General features: G+C 41.3%; 1 protein-coding gene across 12 annotated transcripts in view; it reads left to right on the forward strand.

Annotated features, from left to right (window-relative positions):
* Positions 1–389: 389 nt before the first annotated feature.
* Positions 390–17,901, forward strand: part of TACC2 (transforming acidic coiled-coil containing protein 2) — a 171,086-nt gene continuing 153,574 nt past the window's right edge. For 11 of the 12 annotated variants that reach the window (XM_077349958.1, XM_077349965.1, XM_077349962.1 and 8 more), the window contains exon 1: positions 14,390–14,537. The gene's annotated coding sequence lies outside the window, so the exon portion shown is untranslated. Of the gene's footprint in view, positions 511–14,389; positions 14,538–17,901 lie in introns of those variants that run through there. The other variant, XM_077349959.1, reaches the window with a different exon arrangement.

The raw sequence follows: 17,901 nt of genomic DNA on the forward strand, positions 1-17,901 counted from the left end.
AGTGCTGTGCACATTAACTAAGAAATAAGTAATCATGAGATTCTAGCCTTAGTGTCCCTGGACTGACTTGAAATGTGGTCCTACCTACTAAGCCAGCAGAGAGGAGTTCCACTTACTTTTCACTGTAGGATTGAACTCAGCAGTACAGAGAAGTAAAAAATCCCATTGTGTGGCTTTTTCATGTTGGATTTAGCAATAAAAAATAGAACTTTCTGTACCAAGCTTGCAGCACCTGTGAGGTTGTGTTTCATGTTTCCTTTCTGCTGTTTTCTCATCCAGGAGCTCAGAACTGAACTGACATGTTGCAGCTTAAAGCTCCCGGGGTCAGATTCCTTACACTTCACTGCTAGGCATAGTGTTCTCAAACCTAAGCCAATTCACATTAATAGAACACTTTCATGTGATGCAGGGAGAAGGGGGGATGTGTACACAGAGGAAGAGTAAAAGGCAACAAAGGACGTGGTAAGATCAGGGGACACTCTTGTGTTGTTGTTTTAAGAAAAGCTCTAGGTAAGTAATACCTAAATCCAATTTTTATGCATGTTCTTGACAGTATGAAGTTTATAAGTGCTTTTGTTAGCCAGGTTTCTGCATTGTTACAGAAAGAGTTACAGAAAATGTCCTGCCCACCCCTGCTGATACATTAATTGTTTTATGCTCCTATTACTTGAAGGATATTTACAGAATGTTTTTTTTTCTAACATTGTATGTATCTTTCCTAAAGCTGGAATAGAAAAGTGATGTCACCTGAAAAGGTGCAAGGGCATTCTGCCACTGCTACTCATTATAATCAGGGGAGTTCTCTCACATAATGGTCCTTTTTAAGATGCAAGGTCACATTTGTTAACTTGGAAGTGGCATGTCATCAGCACATAAAACAGTCTGTTTCCCAAGGTGGTGTTTGCACTCATTTAGGTCACAGCCAGAACTAGAGATTCACTTACCACAACAAAACAAAAAGGGTTGTTGTTTTTCATCTTACTAACCAGATATTAATTGAACATCAGATTATTAATAGCATGGGCTGTTTTGAGTTGCTTTGTATATATTGTCAGTACAAAAAACAAAGATTGGCCCAGGCCTTGTGTATTGATGTGTATTGATGTTCTGAGTCCAGAAGGAACTATGATGTAAATAAGGACTTTTTTTGCATTTGGAAATCCTTTTAGTCTGAGTCAAGTTACTTAGGCTATTGATGGATTGGGTGAGTTGTAATGGAAATGAGATACTTAGAGAACCGGCATGATATAGTGGTGGTAATGGTGCTGAACTGGGCTCTGGAAGTCAGGTTTGAATCCCCGTTCTGTAATGGAAGTTTACTGGGCCATCTTGGGCTAGTGACTGTCTTTTAACATAACCTGTCTTACCGGGTCATTGTTGTGAGGGTAAAATGAAAGAAAAGAGAACAATCTTTTAAGCACTGTGACTCTCCGTGGCGGAGGAGAGTGAGGTATTTAAAAACGTAGCAAAAATGTGTATAACATGGTAAACTTAATTTGGAACCAAACATCCTAAGCTGAATTTTCTTGGGAGAAGAGTTTGCTGGGATGGAAAGAAAAAAGTATGAAGAGAAGACTCTCAAGATGAAAGTTTAATTAAATCTGAAGTGAAACAGTTTATACTATACTGGGCTACTTATTCAGTATTTATATGTAATTTTATTCATACTATATGCTGGTGAACAAGTTAAAAATGCTGATATAGCTTAGGATATGGTTGTAGTTGATGTTCACCTGATCATTGTTGAGTCAAGGTACCTGTGATACTGAGCATACTCCATCATGTACACCTGCCTGATATTATCTATACTGGCAATATATCAAGTTAGTATAAAACTGTCAATTGCAGTGTTTTAAGACAGGACAACTTGCCCTCTTCCAGTTTGTTTTCACTTATAAAACAAACAGTGTTTGGACAGAAATCATACATTAGCCGTACAAACAGCAAACATTTAAAAAAATGTAAAAGAAAGGCCTTCAAAGTAAGTTGATTGTGTTCTCATTGATTTCAATTTGTACAGCAGTCTAAATTCAGTCACTTTGATGATGCATCTTATTAGGCAACTAATCTGCCTCCCCCCTTCCCCATCCATTGACTGGCACAGTTGCCAACATAAAAACTCACTGTGATGGGATGTGAATAGAGAACAGCTGGAGGAAGGCTGTGCTATTGTGCTAATCTCAATGAAGATTGAAGGGATCAAGGTGGAGGGGGGAGAGCACTTAGGACTATGACAACAGCTGAGAACCATTCCTCTAGGGATAGCGTGTTGGCCCCAGGACATCCCAGAGTCCTAGTCATGAGTCCAGTTAGGAATCAGATTCACGCCGTGTCATCATTGAAACAACACTATATTATAAAGTAGGTTAATTTGCAGTTTAGGAAATGCTATATGGTCACAACAGTCCATGCAAAACTTCTTAAAAAGAACTGAATCCATGTAATACCTTTTATTCAGCCCCAATAATTTATTTCTTTTGAGTGTACATAATAATACCCATGATATTAAAGAAAGACCCATAATGTGCCTGTGATTTCTTTTTACTTGTTTCCATGTTTACGATTTTTAATAATATTTTGAACATTTTTCTCCAGCAAAGCATATTGAGAACTTAAAGAATTAACTAGTAGAATCATAGAGTTGCAAGGGACCTCCAGGGTCATCTAATTCGACCCTCTGCACAATGCAGGAACTCCCAACTACCTTCCTATCCACAGTAACCCCAATTTCATGCCCAAATGATTCCGGCCTCCACCAAAAATCTCCAGAATCCAGCCTGGCCTGGAGGAAATTCACGTACCATCTCACAATAGGAATTAGCAATTCTCTGGCTATGCCAGAAAGGGCCACAAGAGACAAACACTGGCACATCCCTTCTTGCCCACCCACTCACAATCTGCTTAAGTTCATAAAATCAGCATTTCTATAAGATCTTCTGCTTTAAAATTCCAAAGAAGGAGAGCTCACCACCTTCTGAGGAAGTCTGTTCCACTGAGGAACCGCTTTAACTGTCAGGAACTTCTTCCGGATGTTAAACCAAAAATTCTTTTCAATTAATTTCAGCCCATTGGTTCTGGTCCAACAATCTGGGGCAACAATAAATACCTCTGCTCCATCTTCTATATTAGCGATCCCCAACCTGTGGGCTGCAGACCACATGTGGTCCTTCGACTAATTGGAGGTGGGCCCCAAAGGATGCCTTCTCCCCCCCCCCGACCCTTTACTTCATTCCCCCCAGCCCTTTACAACACACTTCATTGTTGTGGCATGTCTATATCTTATTTTGAAGGGATGTTTAAACATTACCATAGCGATCAGAGAGCGTTTGGGCAGTGGTTGAGAGTAGGGGAGTAAACTACCCCCCCCACCGGGCCTCAGTAAAAGGCGTTGAGTGGTCCCCGGTGATAAAAAGGTTGGGGACCACTGTTCTATATGGCCCATTATGCACGGCCGCCGAAACGGCGATTTCGGGTCACATGGAAAACGCGGAGGGGGAAGACGCGACGCATACCGGTTATGTACGGGGCGGGGCGCGACGGCGGCAAAACCCAGAGTAACTGATTATGCACGCGGCGATCCGGGCGCCGCTTCTGGTTGCGCCCCTTTCACCCGGAAGCTGCGCTTTCTTCCGCGTTTCACTGACGCGGCTTTTTCGGTGGCATGCCCCGAAGCTGCGGCCGGTTGCAGCCGGCTCCGTGCGTTATCGGTGATTTTAGTCGCCGCCATTCCACCCCGAATGTGCGCTAAAACCCCCGTGCATAATGGGTCTATGACAGCCCTTCAACTATTTGAATATGGTTATATCACCTCTTAGTCATCTTCTCTCCAGGCTAAGCATACCAAGATCTCTCACCATCTTGGTAGCCCTCCTCTGGGTATGCTCTAGTTTCTGTACATCTTTCTTCATTTGTGGTGCCCAAAACTGAACACAATACTCCAAATGAGGTCTAACCCTCATCATTCTCCTAAGGAACACAATGTAGCATATCTACTTTCCCCTTTTTTAATCTTGACAACATTCCTCTAAGGTAGATTAGAAGTTCGAAAGGAACCACCCCCAATTTACTCAGGGAGCTTAGTGCAGGGGTGACTAAACTCAGGGAGCCCTGGCAGGGGCTTGTGGTAATTGTCATCCATTGGCTTAATGGCTGAAAGGAGAGTTCAATCAGGGTCTCCTGAATCCTATCCCAACATCACTGTCTCTTCGAAAATGGAAGCTGAGATTGTCTTTTAGCAAACTCCTGCAGGCTGCTTGAAAGGCTACACAGAATATATAGGCTACATTTTCTCACCAGAAACAGAAAGCTAAAAACAGCAAGGTTAAAAAAGTCCAAATGTTACTGCTGATGGTATAATCTAAGGATAAGGTCAGACTAAAAAGCTGAGTTCCTGCTTTTGAAGCTTGCCTCCAGAACTTCATGCCATATAAAATTTGTCAGTCTTTTAAGTTGTCAGAAAAGTCTGCTCTTTTAATACAACAAACTAACCAATAAATCTGATGGAACTGAGCATAGAATTACTTTATGGATTTGGGGAACTTTGTCCCCAGTAAATCAATCTCCTTTCAGTATGTAAAGTCTGGGGGCCATATGGGGAGTGACAGTAGTGACATTTAATATTATAGTAAAAATAAAATTCAATTAGCCCTTTGTCTTAGGCATCCACTGGTTCCTTATCAAAGCTGAAGCCTTGTATGCCTTTTCATACATAAAATACACAAACCTTAACTCCTCCAAATTGTGTTGCTTTCAGTTCAATAGCATTTATTTGGATTCAGGAGAGAATGCTTGATAAAATGCGCAGAAAAAAAGATTGTGAAAAAAAGTTCCAAATATTGTTAATGTCATATAAATGTTTTGAATGCACCTTTCCTCAGTCGTCAGTTTCAGATTTCAAAGATTAATATTGCCCAGTCCACCAGATAATCCCACACACATAAAAGCATGTGATTTTTGCTACTTCCTCCTTCCTGCTGCAGACCTCCTACCCACCCCCTTCTTGCTATTTGTGGGAGTCCCCTGTCCCCAGGTATAGTATTTCAAAGTGATATCTTGGACAGCACTGGGAGAAAAGATTTGAGGAAGTTGGGCTCAGCGAGTGGACATCCCTTGTATCTGTGGAAACTCCTGGTGAATCCAAGCCTTAGGGCCAAACCAGATGTAAGGTTGCCAGCTCTGGATTGGGAAATACTTGACTTTGGGGGTAGACCCTGAGGAGGGCAGGGTTTGGGGAGGGGAGGGGAGGGACTTCAATGGAGTATAATGCAATAAAGTCTACCTTCCAAAGTGACCTAGAGATTTGTGATATTGGAAGATCTCCTGCCACTACCTGGATATTGGCAACTGACTGGCATTTTTAAAGCATTTTAACTTCACCTCCGAGTCTAATTCCAGTTGTGACTATCATGTAAACCACCACGAGCCAGCTGGACTGGGAGTGGCAGTCAACCAATATAATAACTAAATAACTAAAGGTAAGGGGAGGTGGTAGAGGTGATCCTGCCTTCCCTCCCTGTCATTTTGTGTCCCCAAAAGGTTGGGTGAGGAGTAGTGAATATGAATTCAAGTAATTGTTGGTTTTATGAATAACTGAATGTTATTGAGTGTGATTTTTCAAAGCACTTTTTTATAGACTTCTTTACTCAGGAATTATTCAGTAGTGTGAAACCATGATTAAAATTATAAAAGAGCATAGTACCTTGTTTGTATCTGTCAGCTCTATTGCCTGAAAACAGCATTAAGAATTATGGCACAATTACAAGTGCACTGCTCAGCAGGTCTGAAACATCAAAGAACTACGTTCTTGGACTAATTAATTTTTTCAAATAAATAACAAGCTAGGACTCGACCGTTCATAGCTTAGCTTTTGGATCAAGTGTATGATGCAACTAAGAAGTATAGCACCATGTTCCTCAAGACTGTAAGAGATCACCACCCTAATCTGGGAAACTGAAAGTCCATTTGCAAATGACGGACATCCTATCTTGCCTATAGTTCCTTGGGAAAGGCTGTCAGACAGAGCGCCAAATATGAAGATACATCAAATGCTACATGAATCACCCTTCCCATTTATTGAACAAATTCTTTCGGCAGCAGCCAGTTTTGCAATTGCCGTGTGTAGAATGGTGTCAGTAGATTGGGCATGTCTTTAAAAAAAGGAGGATTGTGATGTTTTTGGCTTATGGCTGCTTTTGAAAAATGAATTGAAAGAATATTTCTCTGTATCTCAAGAAACTTGCACTTCAAGTATGAACTGTCAGTTTTCTGTAATCCAAATCTTCTTCCCTCCCCCCAATCATATGCAGGGAACACAGTTTTGTCAGATTTTCCCAGCTTTCAAATATTGTCCTTAATTTACAGAGTGTTTGTGCAGGTTGTCAGTCTTATGGCATTGACTTCTCTTTATATTTAGTAACCACATCCTATTCAGGATTCATTTAACAAGTTCCTCAGGTGACTGCTCCTCAACAGATCAATTTCTGTCTGCTTCTGACATCTACTTTTCATCTTTCATCCATGGATTGCAAAGTGTCATGAACTGCCAAATTTGCATATGCTGCTTCAAGAGCTTTTCAGCCATCCTTTCACTGTTGGTACACATTGGCTTAGAAACATCTGAGAAAGTTACTGATTTTACTCAATTCCTGAATCAGTCAATGGCTATATAGAAAACTCATTTACAATTGCATTTCAAAGCAACTGGGTTTTACAATCCATGTATGATTTCTGTTAATAGTTGCCAGCTAGCCAATAGAAAAAAAACGTTCTGCTTAATACTATTATTCTGTTCACTGATATATTGTTGTTTAGGGAACATGCTAATGAACACAGACTTTGTTGTAAGTTCTCTCTATGACCTCTTCCATCTATTGAAATAACCTGGAGCCAATAGGAAGCTTCTTGCAGTTTTCATCTGCTTTTGTTCCACAACACTATAGAAGAGATCTGTCATCCTCCTATCAAGACGTCAACTATAGGTACCATTCATTGGCTGTTAGATTTTATCTTGGTTTAAACTGGGCAGCCTAGTTTTTCTCTGTGTTTCCTGAACCATCTTGGTTGCTTGCGGTAAGAAACGTGAAGGATTGCATTTGCATGCGTTACAAGGGATTGAAGAAGCAGCACAATACGTTTTTTTGCCTGTCTGTTTTTGTATGTTTGCAGTGCAGATGGTTTGAGTTATCTTATTGCAAAAGATAAACATTGGACCGAAAGGGAAAGGCATTGAGAAATGCCGCCAGTGAGACATCTAAATGGTTTTATTGCTCACTGTTTCCAAGTCATTCAAAATGGTAAACCGAGGACCCCATTTAACCACTTTCTTTATGAAAACTGTTACTGTTACCCACTAATCTGGCACAATGCACAGTTCTGCTGAGCCAAAATATACCATTACATTATAGTTTATGAAATCCGTGGTCAACATTTGTTTCATATTTTTTTCAGTAGCTTGAGTTGTTGGACACAGCAAGAATAAGTTGTTTGTTAGAAGGAAAAGTAATCAGGAAGATATTCACAAAATCTTCAATAGTTTACATATTATTCATACTGGCTTCACAATTTGTTAAACACAGCTTGTAATGTTCTTATTAGAAGAAGAGTTACAAGCTGCCACTAAGAGTGCCTTCTCACCACGGCCTTGCTCAACACCTGTGTTTCTGTAAATATGAAACCAGCAATTTTACAGAGTTGCTTATGCCTTTCAGTAAAACATAATGTAGTGTAAATCTAACCAGTCTCTATGATGCTTTCCCAAGTTGAATCATAACATATGAGTTGTTAAACTGCACACTAGAAGCCCTTAACATTCTGATGGCAGAAAGCCAGTAATGGTATACAGCAGTGGTCCCCAACCTTTTTCAAGCTGGGGACCGACAGCAGCAGGGAGGACGATTGCCCGGCCGTGCACGCCACGCACACGCAGCCGCACACGGCGCACATGTGCGGCCGTGCATGAGCAATGTGCCATGTGCGGCTGGACTGTGCATTGCGCATGTGCGGCCCTGCTTCCCTCTCCCCCCCCCCACAGTAAGAAGCTTGCTGGGTCGCAAGCTTGCGGCCTGGAAAGTTTCTTACTGCGGGGGGGGCGGGGAGAGGGAGCCGTGGCCCAGTGCCAGGGCCTTGTGGACCACCAGTATACAGCATGTAGGGCACCGGAACTTAAACATGGAACATGAATAGTGTCCCCCTCCCTGCAGAAAGCCCTACAATATATTGCAGTGTGCTGCTCAGACTTTGCTGTGTTGGTTTTACAATGGATGATTTAGGCTGATCCTGCGTTGAGCAGGGGCTTGGACTAGATGGCCTGTATGGCCCTTTCTAACTCTATGATTCTATGAAGGGCTAAACACAGTAGTATATGTTGAAATGGCAGGTCCATATGATCTGTGGGGATGAATGGACATTGTCTGGATGGACAGTGTGCAACAATGTTTCTCCCTTAGCATTTCCATGCAATAATTGTTGAACCTGTATCTTTCATGTTGTCTACGAAGGTTGTAATTACCAGCTCTATGTCTGGAAATACCCGGAGATTTGGGGGATGGATCCTGAGGAGGACTGGGTTGGGAAGGGGAGGGACTTCAGTGCCATAGAAACCACCCTTCAGAGCAACCATTTTTTTCAGGTGAGATAAGCTGTAATCATGGGAGTTCTCCAAAAACCACCTGGAGGTTGGCAACCCTATTGTCTACAGAAAGTGTAGTTATAAGCAAGTGTACATAAGACTTCCTATTTATCACTCCAGGGCCAAACAAGATTTTTTTTAAAGCTTATTAAAATTTAGGTACACACTAGTAAGCTTGCTCAAATGTCAGACTTTAGCCTTCTACAGTCTGACTCTGCTGTGGATACAGAACTTTGGATTCATATGGTTTATAGAGCTATTACCTATGAGAATATTTGGTACATTGCAAAGTTTCCCTTAATATTAAAACCAACCCAAATCATTTTTAAATAGCTGCATGGAAGCCCCCAGCCTCTCTCAAGGATTATACACAGAGTGACAGATTTCAAATCTTATTAGCAATTTGGGGTTCCATGTGTGCATGGATATTTTTAGGATTGGAGACTATGAGTCTGGCCAACCTTTGGCTCGTCTCCAGATCAAAGTAGTGAGATCTGAGGATAGGGTTTCTTTATTCTCAGAGACCTATTACTCTACAGAAGACAAGATTCTATTGAGAATAAATTTTCCTGAACACTTTGAACACCAGCACACAGGAAGGAATCCTAATCTCTGCCAAAACACAAACAGTGCGGCAAATGTTTTCATTGAGGTTACATTGTTGGTGTGTGTTACATTACATTAGTGAATATTGACAATGTGTTCCCGCATTAGCTACTCCTCTGACAAGGTAATTCAGTTCAGAGATCACAATCTGGTAAAGTGTAGGAAAACAAGCAAGCAAAGCACAGCAGCAGAATGTCCTTCTCCAGTACTCTTTTGTACTCAAAATAGCAAATTCGTCTGAAATTCTTCACACATTTACCTGTGAGTAAGCCCTGTTGAATACACTGAGAGCTCTTATGAAAGCAATATGTAACAGTAGGTATCCATGACAATATGTCTCTTCCTTAAGGATGACATCCCAGCATCCTTCACTCACAATTCTTTCCAATATGCAAATATCTAAAAATTATTTCCAATTAGAGTTTTAAGAGAAAAGTAATATTCTTGGAATGGTCATTTCTGCGCGGTTTACAGTGTTTGACAATGTCCTAAAGTTCCATCAGGGGAGGAGGGGTGGGTGGCATTAAACAAAAGTCTTCCTGCCTCCTGAAAACAGATATCCTGTCATTGCCAGCAGTTTGCTTTTATTACTGGAAAATGATAACATGGGAGTATAAATAGTGCCGGAGGCAGCCTAGCAACACAAATGTTACATGAGTTCCTTAGGAGGAGGAGCTTAGGTTTTTGTGTTTGTCTGATGCATGGAAGGTGTGTGCCATCTGGGGCAGCAGGAACTGGCTCCATCGACTTTCTTTCTCACAAGGAGGAGGACCCGCCAGAAGAGGACCTGCTGGGGGGTGCTTTTCTTCCCAAACATGCAATCCAATTAGAAGGTGTTCTTTATCACCAGGTCACAACAAATTCAGATCCCGGTGCTTGTGTTCTATTTAAATGCAACTCAGGTTTTCAGAGTTATTCCACAACAGTCAACAACCACACGTAGTGCATTCTCTGCACATTTGATTGCCCTTGTCACAGTTACAGTTCTCTTGGGGCTGTTCTTGCACAGCTGTTCTCATAGAGCTTTCTCAGCCCCACCTACCTCACAGGGTGTCTGTTGTGGAGAGAGGATGGGAAAGGGTGTTTGTAAGCTCCTTTGAGAAGAGAAAAGTGGAGTATTCAAAACCAGCTCTTTTTTCTTCTTGTGTTCTACCAGGAGGTGACATTCCCCTTCCTTACTGCTTGTCTCCTCCTTCCTTAGTACAGTAATTAAATAAGTGACCTATGCAATTGGGAGAACATAAAAGGATATCTAAGACTTGTCTACACTAGAGTGCTCCTATTACATTCCAAACATTCTGGAGCAATATTAATCCCCACCATCCCTTCAATTGCTTAATCCACAGGATTGTTTCTGTGGGCAGTTATTCCAGTATTATGTAGCAATGTGTTTTATTATTGACTAGACTAGATATTGACACACTTTATTTCTTCTCCCACAGATTATGCAACTAAATACAAGTTGCTTTTAGTTGTTTCTAAATAACACTTCACAAATAAAATAAAATAATCCCTATTCTCATGTTGCAGATGGAGAAACGGGTCTCAGTGAGTTGCTCATGGAGGTCACTTTTTTTTACTTTCTTTGCTCCTGTGGCTTTAGCAGCTGCCTGAGGTAACAAAAAAAAAAGCTAGTGAATAAACTTTTTCCCAACGTCATAAATGGATATGTTTCCTGCCTCGTTTGGACCTGTCACACAATTATCAAATGCACAGGATCAGAAGTGGTCAAAAAGTGGCATATAGCAATCCTAATTAGAAAGAGTCAGAGCTGTTTAATTATCTGCCCTGTCTTGGGAAGCCTGCCATCCAGCAAGTCCACCCTACTCATCTGTATACTGTGCTAGAGACAACCCAGCCTGCCTCCCATGGCCCCTGAGAGTAGCTCTCAAGGGCAGAGGAGCCATTCCGGACTGAGGGAGCTGGCTACTCCATCAAGAGTCTGCTTTGGAGAAAGATATTGGCTGTTTCTGAAAACAAGCTTTGCCAACATCTCCTTTGTACTCACTGGAGCTGACATTGTGTTAATAATAGCAATTAAGTCACTATGTCAACAGAGGCCATGCTGCTGGCATCACCAGCTTGTGTCGGTCTGCTGGCCTCTGCCTTTCCCGTGTGATTCACTGAAAAGTTATTTGCAGCATTGATGTTGCGTTTAGGAATAATTACTTTCTAAAGACAACACTGGCCAATTGGGAACTCTGAATTTATTAAACCCACCCATAAGAATCAATGTCTGGCCTTATGGATGATTTCAAGAAGGGAGATCATGGCCCTTTGCCTTTCCTGTATGTGCTCTGGAGCTTTTCACAGCAGCCTGGTATTTATTGGAGTCTGTTTTCTCCCTCAAGAATATTTTGGGTGGGAGTAAAGAAGTTAATGCCACCACAAATCATTATAAGGAATCTGATACAAATGAGCAACAGCAAAAATCGTATTTGCCGGCGTATAAGACGACTGGGTGTATAAGACGACCCCCCAACATTTCCACTCAAAATACAGAGTTTGTTACATTACATTACAGTACTGTGGGCCACTATGGGCAGCTATGTCTATCCCAACTGAAGTGCACCCGGTGTATAGGACGACCCCCCCCCCACTTGGAGGCATGTTTTTCAGGGGGGGAAAGTAGTCTTATACGCCAGCAAATACTGTAGTTCTTCAACGGACTTAAATCTGTTTATCAATCTTTAAATACAGAAATATTCTCCCTCCTTGGCTGTCAAGTCACCAAATTAAAAAACACCTGACTCTGTCGCTAGGACTAAGTATTAATCAGATTGACTTGATCTCCTATGAAATTTTAAATATCTCTAAAACTTCACAAAGAGTAATTTTAAGCTTTCGGGGGACCAAACTCCCATCCCTACTGTTAAATCGGCAAAGCTACCTCCAATCCAAGGGAATAATTCCTTCAAGAGTATATTTTCTATATTGTAGTTAAGTTTGAGAGTAACTACGTGATGCATTCAACACATACCATGTCACAGGTGCTCACCTAGACTTGCAGCCAGACATATATGGGGAAGCTCATCTTAACTAGTGATGATTTGCTTGATGCTGTGGGGAGAGGGGGGAGCAGTTTCCAGTTTCCCTCCCATTCTGGTTTTGCCAACAGAAAAAGGGGGGAGGGTTATTCCTAGGCACATGGAACCAGAGAAAAGGGGCAAATAGACCCACACATCCTTTTCTGTTGGCAAAAGAGGGGTGGAGAGGAAACTCCTGCCTCACAGGGCTGAGCAAGTGAGCACTTATTAAGGTGAGGTCCCTCAATGTACTTCTGTCTGCATGCCTAGTCATGTACCTGTTTTCCAGCACTATATACAGCTTGGAATAGACTGCCTAAGGAGGTGGTGAGCTCTCCCTCACTGGCAGTCTTCAAGCAAAGGTTGGATATACACTATTCTTGGATGCTTTAGGATCCTTTGGGCTGATCCTGCGTTGAGCAGGGGGTTGGACTAGATAGCCTGTATGGCCCCTTCCAACTCTGTGATTCTATGATTCTATGATTCTATGATTGGTACTTAGAGCCATGAACCTGCAGCTTTTTACTTTTGGTTGCAGCACATCTTCATGTTTGAGATTTAATTCATAACACATTTTGTCAAATTAATGTACAGTCAACAGATGTGTTTCCTTGTCAGGCAGATGACTGTCTTGTAGGGCTTTGTACAAGATTTTAAATATGAATCTTCATGTGTGTGCTCATTACTGGATAGCCACATGTCTTAAACACCCACCAACATCCATCTAAATTGATATTGCTATAATTGGGCCAAGGGACACTGGGGAGTGGGGAGGCTACTGGGCATGACAGAGTCGTAGTTTCTGGGCCATACGTGTAGCCAGGGTTTTGCAAGGGTTTGCTTCCACATATTCTGTGAAACATCCCAAGCTAATGAGCCACACTTTAAATGTGCTGTAGTGTCATGCCATAGCTTATCCCTTCCATAAGCTATTTCAGTCATCAGGGCTCCACCTGTGTGGCCACTGGTGGGTTTTTGATAGGTGAATTGGGGGGGGGGTATCATGAATAATACTTTTTATTGGAGGTACTTCATATGTCCAGCTGCATCATGGAATGGCCATGCTGCAAGTGCCATTGAACTGAAATAATGTGAATTAGATCTGATAGTTAGTTCCAATGAGACTCATTGCTGTATGATCAAAAGCCACCCTAGCATTTTAAAAGTTATTACACAGTGCTTTAATACTTAGTCTAAAAAAATAATCCCATTCAGTTTCATATATTCAATTGCACTTAAAGTCTCAGTGTAACAATTCTAGGAGGACATATTTTCTATATAGCCATCTATCTTCAGACCCTGACTTTTCAGCATCTCCTGGGGGAGGGCTTGTCCCCTTATCTTCTGCTCAAGCTATAAAGTAGTTTATTTATTTATTTATTTATTTATTTATTTATTTATTTATTTATTTATTTATTTATCATGCTTATATACCGCCCTCCCCGGAGGCTCAGGGCGGTTTACATCATAACAGAGAACAATACATAAAACAGTCTGTAACATGTTTAGATGATCAGAGTGTCCACAAGACAGCTCACTTACCCTGGCATAGCTGATCATCTATAGCAGGGGTAGTCAACCTGTGGTCCTCCAGATGTCCATTGACTACATTTCCCATGAGCCCCTGCCAGTGTTTGCTGGCAGGGGCTCATGGGAATTGTAGTCCATGGACATCTGGAGGACCACAGGTTGACTGCCCCTGATCTATAGCATGTAGCTCGTTTTACTATACATCATATGGAAGAAAACGTATAATGAAATGGTTATTTGCATGTAGTGAAAGTCATTGCTTTAGACATTCCTTGTATAACATTCCAGATGTAAGCGGAGAGTCTTGTAATAATAAACAGCGTTTGCAGCTAAATGGAAGTTCTTTGTTCTGAATGTGCGAAGTATGAACATGCAGTTTATTAACTGTATAATAATTCCACATCTGACGGCAGAGTCACCTCCATTCGTGTTGAACACCAGGGTGTTTTTCTGTTTGCCCAAACTCTCAAGGATCTTTGTCTCTGAAGTAGAACTAATGAGTGTGTATAACTGGTTCTGCTCGGTACCTAGGGTGGAGTCTGAGTTGCTTGTTCAACTGGTTATGTTTAATTGAAGGTGGGTCATTTAAATTAAGGCTAAGTACATGTGAGTCGGAGAAGGGAAGGCATAAAACAAAAACAAAAGGAGAGGCTTACGAGATGTTGCTGAAAAGAACAAGCTGCTAGAGACAGTTTCTAAACAGTCAAAGAGTTCCAGTGCAACCAGAACCATATTTTGTCTCTTGGACCGTAAGTGTGATAAGCAATTTCTTTGTGCTATTATGAGATAAAATGTTTGCTCTTTTACATCGCAAAAATCAACATGTTTTGAATATTTACAGTCTGGGATTAACAAAGAAATGAAACAAAGATAATGTTTCTAAGGGTTTTTAAACAAAAATTCTGTAAGGATTTTTATATTAATCTTTACAAAATGCACAAATTGGGGACAAAGCCCTAGTGGGTTTTGCAGAACCTTGTGGTGCTTCTTATAGATTCTATTATGTTCCAATTAAATGCTCCTAGTTTATATTTTAAACTGCAACAATGTCTTCATGAATTGTCTAGAGGAATGACTTACTCAGTTCTTCATTTTAAGATAGATATATTTCAGTGCTAGCCTTATTAAATGTGGATTGAAGACCCAGAAGCTTCATATTGTAAGCAGAAATAATACTTTGGTGTAGTATAGTAGTGGATATAACATACAATGTAAAACAACTATAGCTGTTTGTTATTGCTTAGTGTTTACACGTACACTACGATACTTCTTCCTTTCCTTGCTTGTATTGATATAAAGATTTGGCATTTTAAATCCTGCTGGGTGCTTTTTGCTTTTTGAAAGGCACCAGTATGAAACAGAACACTGAAAACCTTTGACCTGGGCCTATTATAGATATCCAGGTGTCCTATACTGTTATCTTAGTGCAGACCGACCCACCCAGTCCCTGCTGGTGAAGGACTGAAATGTACAGGAATCCTAGTCTGGGCAGGGTATGCTTTCGGCATGGAGTAGACCTCCAAGAATCAAAACAGATTTCTAGTTTGTCGTACTTATGCACCATCAAACTATGGAAATAGGCAAGACAATACTATACAGTATAAGCTTACTGCAAACATAAATGATTAACTAAAACAGGTTTATATTTATTTCTCACCTTTGCATCTCACTCTTACTACTAGGGGAAATGTATCTAGAGTTATTCTAATTTATGCCTCTGATAGGTGAGATTTGAGGGACTGTGAGATAGACAAAATCATCTAATAGAATGAATGTTTCAATTCCACAGAGTAATGGGAAATAAGGCAGCTCTGAAATGTTATGACAATTCCACCTCTTCCCTGTTGTGACCAATTTTGGGTGTTGTTTATTATAGCAGGAAAGGCAGACCTGAGAGGGGATGACAGGAACAAAACACTGTGATAGTCTTGTCTGCCTCTGCATTGGTGAATTTAAAGACATGTAAAATAGCCTCTTGTGGCGCAGAGTGGTAAGGCAGCCATCTGAAAGCTTTGCCCATGAGGCTAGGAGTTCAATCCCAGCAGCTGGCTCAAGGTTGACTCAGCCTTCCATCCTTCCAAGGTCGGTAAAATGAGTACCCAGCTTGCTGGGGGGTAAATGGTAATGACTGGGGAAGGCACTGGGAAACGACCCTGCATTGAGTCTGCCATGAAAACGCTGGAGGGCGTCACCCCAAGGGTCAGACATGACCCGGTGCTTGCACAGGGAATACCTTTACCTAATGTCAGTCTCTGTGCCATATTCTAGCCTCCCAGTCATCCAGTGTGGTTGAGCTAAGACTTGAACCTCTCCAACAACACTAGTTGTTATGTCACATGAGGCAATGATGCTCAATTTAGCAAGATTTCCTAGGTGGGTGTTTGTGGCCTGTCTTCTTTATCGGAATTGCTTTCAATAAAACAAGAAATCAAGTGACCACCACTTCCAATTTCTTTGCTTTCTGAGAAACAGTACGATTTTCAGATACTGACAATTCTCAGACCAGGATCTCATCAATGTAGTTTATCCTAAATTACCAGTTGCACAGAAAACGCTGTAGGTATTAGAGACCATACAAAAATGAAAGGGGGGGGGGGGAGAAATTAGGGATGGAATGTTGTGCTTAAGCCATCTCAGCAAACACAAATACACATCCCGGCTCACTGATCCAGCAGAGCCTGAATGAAATCATCCTTTTGCCTACCCCTGTCCTACCTGCATGCATAATGAGCTCAGCGTATGGAAGCCACAGGAGCTCTTACAGTTATGCAGAGAAAATATTTTATTATTTACATCCTTTCACGGACTGTTGTTTCACAATATTGCACTCTAGTCTGTGATTTAATAAAATTCGATTTAAAGGCTTTCTAGAGGAAAAGATTCCATAAAGTATAAGCTTCCAGTGTGCCACTATAATTAATAATGTCTGAAATGTGAATAAACATGCTCTCTCGCTGTCCCTAATTACTGGTAATGTTACTAAGTGATGTATGTGCGTTAAGTATCACCAAGCCACTTCTGACTTATGGCAACCCTATAAATTAATGAACTCCAAAACATCCTATCATTAAAAGTCTTGCGTTGGATTTGCAAAATGATGCCTATAGTTTTCTGGATGGAGTCAGTGCATCTCATGTCTCACTACCAGATGGAGTCTCAAAGCAACTTACAATTGCCTTCCCTTCCTCTTCCCACAACAGAAACCCTGTGAAGTAGGTGGGGCTGAGAGAGCTCTGATAGGGCTGCTCTGTGAGAATAGCACTATCAGGACTGTGACTAAGCCAAGGTTAGGGGAATCAAGCCTGGCTCTCCAGATTAGGTGGAAATACTTTACCATAATAAATTTCAATCTGGTGGGCAAGAGAGACATCAGTATGTTATGAAACAATCTGAAGAACAAGTATTATAGGCCAATTAAATGAAGAATTGGTTATAATGGGCTTTCTCCATAATTACTTTTACAACAGTAAACTCACTGTTGTCACTTTTATTACAGCCAGCTTGGTATAGTGGTTAAGAGTGGCAGCTTCTAATCTGGTGAGCCAGGTTTGATTCTGTGCTCCCCCACACACAGCCAGCTGAGTGACCTTGGGCTCACCACAGCACTGATAAAGCTTTTCTAACCGAGCAGTGATATCAGGGCTCTCTCAGCCTCTCCCATCTCACAGGGTGTCTGTTGTGGGGAGAGAAAAGGGAAGGTGATTATGTGCTGCTTTGATACTCCTAGTAGAGAAAAGCAGAATATAAAAAACAACTCTTCTTCTTCTACAAGAATATTTGCTGTTTGGTGGCCGTCTCGGTAGCTTGTGAGTCAGAACTAACTTCTTTCTCTCTCCACTACCAAATCTGCTTTGCATGGGATACTTCTACTTGTACTGAAACGCCTATAGCTGGGGAGGGGATAATAAGAATCTTTCAGTTTTAGCTGCCATGTTGCTGTGGCCAGAAGAGTGGCAGTGAGAGCTTTGGGGATGATGATCAACATCAGTGTGGAAACTGTTGTTTGCCATTAATTGCGATAACTTAATTGATACCAGTCATATATACATGACATGCATGTAGGGAATGCTGCTACAAGAGTCAGCAAAAAAAAAAAAATGGAATACAGCTGAG

This window comes from Paroedura picta, chromosome 8 (assembly GCF_049243985.1).
Source record: "Paroedura picta isolate Pp20150507F chromosome 8, Ppicta_v3.0, whole genome shotgun sequence".
Classification (NCBI taxonomy): Eukaryota; Metazoa; Chordata; class Lepidosauria; order Squamata; family Gekkonidae; genus Paroedura; species Paroedura picta.